We start from the raw sequence: 5060 nt of genomic DNA, 5'->3' as shown, positions 1-5060 counted from the left end.
TACAGTGCAACAAGATGATAGACCATATCACAGTCATGGACCTCTTCGCCTCTGACAGGTGATGTCATAATGCTGTCATGCATGCTGAGGGTTTGTGACATCACAGTGCTCCGCCCTCCAGGCCAACCCAGGACAGCGGTCTCTGAAAGGAGATCTGGATCACATTCTGGTGCATGTTTTTGACACTAATGAATGAATGAAAAGTATCATCCCATTTTTGGTCAATAAAGTTAAAAAAAAACAAAAAACAAAAAAGTTAAGAGGTCTAGACTAAGTTTGCCCATGGCTCATTTTGTTATGCAAGGCCTTGCTAGCATGAATTCTATTTTTTACTGCGGTTTTAAAGTATTAAGATAATGTAAAATACTTTGTGAATAGGCTGAGAGCTCTAAAGATAAACATCAAAAACAGTATATCTACTCTTTTAATATGTTTCATACAGTAACTACAGGTACTGATCTATGAATGTCAGATAAATCCATATCACCATGACTCTAAAGTGCTGTTTGTTGCCAGAGATATCATCATACTGAAGTTATTTTACATTTAATAGGGAGCACACAGAACTGAGGAGGGAAATGTGCATCTGACTTTGTCAAGATTGTATCGATCTCCAACTGCTTTCATATGTCCAAACTCAATGAAACATGACCTTGCGAATGCAGATATGCACGACACAATGCCCTCGGAAAAATGTTTAAATCACACATAAATATTATATATACACTTCAATGCAACAGGCTAGATAAACATTTGCCACAAGATATTTTGTATTGCACTTCAGAAATCTCATAAAACTGCTCCCAACTGTGGTTGCCTAGTTGTTGCAGTGAATGCGCTATGTACTAAGTGCTCTATGAGTTGGGCCAGGGGAATAAGTGCAGATAAACCCTGCATAGATTATACATCCTGACACCTGATCTTAATCACAACACTGTAGAAAAGCTTGCCCACATACACATTTATCTTTATATAAAAGTTATAATTAATTATATTTCACTGCCCACATTTTAATGAGGTTATCCTGCAATCCAGTCCAAAATTCTGTGATAATGACTTTTCCTAAATAATTTACCAAATGTTTAATAAAGTGAAATCTGTGAGCTAGTTCAGGCAGAAAACAGTGCTGGTACACTCACACATCCAACTTCAGCAAAAAGGCAGTCCATTTAAATTGTCAATGACTGGACCACTCTTTTGCTCTCCTTTGGTACACTGCTTCTTTGCTAAACCTGTTGCAACTGTGCTGCAAAACTGTCTTAACTGCTGACTAAGGTCCCATTTGTTGAGATATCTGGACCCAAATGCAAGACTCAGAGTTGCAGTTAAATACAGTTGTGTGATTTCATTGTGAAACCAGAGGAGAGGGAATGAGCTGGTGAGTGGAGCATGACGGCAGAGCAAGGCAGGCAGCGTGAGGAGATCCTGGAGCTTGGTGAATACTCCGGCATGACAGAAAGCAAGGCAATTAGCAGGAATCTCAGAGAGAAGTGAACCTAAGAATAGGGAAACACATGATTAGTCTGAAATCCAAAAAAAAACACGAGGAAACAACAGTGACTAAGAGAGCTTGGCCGTAACGTTAAACCACTATGGCAAACTGAAAGATCTGGCAAAGAGTGGAATGAAGAGTCGGGGCAGATATGCAGAGTCTTGATTAGTGGATGAGTCACAGGTGTGCAGGAGGTTGGCAGCATTGGATGAGAAACAGGTGTGCAGATGATTGGCAGCAGGAGCAGGATCGGAGCGCCACGCCCAGACACACACACACACAGACAAAACGATCAGACTGACAGGAACACAAGGAGGGGAAAACGGCAGGAAAACACAGGGAATGAGAGAGAGGCACAGCCGGACCATGACATCGTTCTTCATACCTGGTTAACCAGGTAGCAGGTGAGTCAACTTCCGTTGTAGAAAATTACCCGGATCTTCCGCATCGTGCGGTCCATAAAGCAAGTGTATGAAAGACTTCCGCCGTCGAACTTTCTGGTATTTAACTTGAATGGGGATAAATCGCGGGGGTCTTCAAGACTTTCCAAATGTTATCGAACTGAACGGATCAAATTCTGATAGTGAAACAAGTCATTTTGCAGGGGTTGTGAAAAAAATATTTACCGTTTTACAGCCGCTTCTTTCACAATGTAAGTCTATGGGAGAAAGTCTTTTTGGGCCAGTGTGCATCATATGATGGACCCGGAAGTTGTAATTACACGGTTTGGCCACTATGTCCAATTGGCTTCAAAGCGCAGCTGCTTCGTCAGATTCCCAAGCTCATTTTCCCCAGGCTAGGAATTTGTCATTTGAAAACTAAAACATATTAAATGATTAACTATGGAACTCACTTAGTTGAAAAGTGTTACAATTAAAGCTGTTTAAGAGATCACATGATTACTGATCATGGTTTCAACTTTCTACTCATTTTGGCTTTATTTCAAAATAAGAGCGCACTGTTATACAAGATAACCTCACCCATGATTAACAAATAAATCCTCAAACTGCTCTCAAAAGAACCACATTAGCTGGATGAGAACAAACAGGATTATTTTAGACTGATAACAGCATGCTAGCCTGAAATAGTTAAGCCACATTTGAAAAACAGGGTCCTGTACACAATCAGTGATGCAGAAAGGCTGGGGAAAAGTGTGCTACATGACATTGCCACTATTTGAAAAGAAAGGCCCCCTGCAGTGGAGATGCAGCCTGATGATGACATTGAACCAGTGCACCTTGACCAACCCCGTGGCAGGGCTGCAAGGGACAGGATTGTGGCCCAATATATTGGATAAGCATAAATATCTCCTGTGGCATTTCCCCCATGTTCTCCAAACATGGAGCAGAGCATTAATTTCTTGGTGAAAACACAAAAAGAGAAAACATTGACCACATGTTCTAAATAAATTTATTTTCACTTTTGTTTCTCTGTACTGTAGTTTCTCTTTACTGGAGTTGGTCCTGCAATAGAAGAGAACAGTTTCAATTAGGTGGGGTATGATATAATTCAAATTTAACAGTGTTGCCTACAAGTTGTTTATCAAACAACTGAATCTCTTTTTCCATTTTCCTTAGCTTTACAGCTCAGTACTGCATCACTTGCTCCCTATTTTTTTATTTCCACATGGTTCCTTATTTTGAAGAATTTTGGGCAGAAAACCTTGGATCTAGTTCGGGAACTCAAAAACACTGACCACAGGAACCATCTCCGTTTCAATCTGAAAATGACCTCAGGATGGGAGCCGAAATGTCTTGATTCTGAAAACTGTGTCCAGATGACTACGACTGAAACCTTTTCTACGATGGAACACTCCTGGACGAATGAGGGACTACACCGTCCTACGTGTATCAAAATATGATAACTTACACATTGAGTTTTCAATAAAACTGTTAAAAACAAAAATAAAAAAACAACAAAGAAATAGAAATAAAACAAACAACAGCAACAGAAATACAATAATAAGAGCAGTGCCAGAACATGTGAGCTAAGTCCTAAGTACCTTTGCAATGTGACATCAGTCACATTTTTCATCAACACTCAAGTATATTTTAGTCTGGCCTTACAGAAATGGACTTTCAACTGCATTAAGCTCGGGCGTGCACATGTAGACATACCATTCACTATATCTAGAGCACTGTCCCAGGTCTCCAGTGTCAAGTTATCTCGTTGCACTTGTAATACAGTGCAGGTCTAGACCGTACTCCTTATAATAATATTTACAGGTCCTGTATGCATATATTGTATGCATATATTTATATCTTAGTCAAATCCAAATTTCTGTACGGAATTCTGAAGTGATGCTCATGCTAAACTCTGTGTCTGTGTGTGTCGGGTTATCTGTGTGATCCATACCCCCTCGTCCTACCACATGCTAGCCTCTGTCTTTGCTCACTTCGTTTCTGGCAGGCAGCCCACCTTCCCTCTGTTCAAAACTCAGTCTCAGCAGGTCTGAAAAGACAGGCACTGATATCACTGAGAACAGAATAAATGAGTTTTGTATGTATTGAATTAAAGGATGACTTCTTTTTAACATGTTCACATCTCTAGATTGGGTCATGCAAACTGTGGTATAACATATGTAGTGTTGAAGAAGCACATAAGGTAATATTCTGACCATGAAAAAACTCAGGACATCAGTGTGTATGGGTGAATACCAAGTGTTTGTGCAGTAAGAGCTTGTGACATCGGTCCACAGACGCTACAAGCCATGAGCTCACTGACGATCCATGTGTGGCAGTGCTGAATGCCCGTGTCTGCAGTCTGTGCAGATCTGCCATCAACATGTAACATGAGAGAAAATGTCAGATATGAACAGCAAGGACATTGTGACACATTTCTGTTTCTGTGGTCACTGTGAGTAGCGAATCCATGGATGTTGTTTAACGGAAAATTCCACCTCACACAATGTTATATACTGTAAATCTGAGAGTTTCACTGCATTTCAGGTGCTATATTGTAATGAATGGTGCAATTTACCTTTGTGTCATTCCCACTTTACTTTAACACACCACATCCGTTTCTGCTTTCATTTATAATTTTTTACTCCATATATCTTTGGACATTAACAGTGTTACCATGCCTGGCTTAGTTGCATCCATTTTTGTTTGTTTCACAGAGAAGCAATAGTTGCAAGCAATTAACAAAGTGACTAATTTGGCCTCATTCCTTTTTTAGTTAGAAGTAATCAGTTGCTGTGCAGTGCATGTTGAAATAGCTCAAGGATCAGGACAAAGCTTGAAATGCAGTGAAAATACGGTTTAGTTGATGTCAATGAAATTCAAATGCGGGCATCAACCCACCAAATTGCGGAGAAAGAAGCAATGGCTAGATCGATGGTGGCTGGTTAAATAGTCACAGAAAATGATCATTGTAGGAATTGTGTGATCCATCCCTGGAGGCATTTAGAAGAAATGCTGCATGTATTTAGTGTGTAAACATTTATAGAAATGTGACCTAAGCACATTGGTTAAACTAAAGCAAAAAAACCTCAGCATCCTCATTATTGGACTGACATACTAGTAGTACTGATACACTGCAGGTCGGAGGCACCTTACACGCCTTTCCA

The 5060-nt window shown here is 40.1% G+C and overlaps 1 long non-coding RNA gene across 1 annotated transcript; it reads left to right on the top strand.

The window, feature by feature from the left end:
• The first annotated feature begins 1766 nt into the window (after nt 1-1766).
• Nucleotides 1767-3189, top strand: LOC122888387. The gene is made up of 3 exons (XR_006380688.1): nt 1767-1896; nt 2934-2984; nt 3070-3189. It is a non-coding gene; the product is annotated as an uncharacterized LOC122888387 (long non-coding RNA).
• The last annotated feature ends 1871 nt before the right edge of the window (nt 3190-5060 follow it).

Source organism: Siniperca chuatsi, linkage group LG14 (genome assembly GCF_020085105.1).
Source record: "Siniperca chuatsi isolate FFG_IHB_CAS linkage group LG14, ASM2008510v1, whole genome shotgun sequence".
NCBI classification, from domain to species: Eukaryota; Metazoa; Chordata; class Actinopteri; order Centrarchiformes; family Sinipercidae; genus Siniperca; species Siniperca chuatsi.
This window is presented reverse-complemented; position numbering and strand designations above follow the sequence as displayed.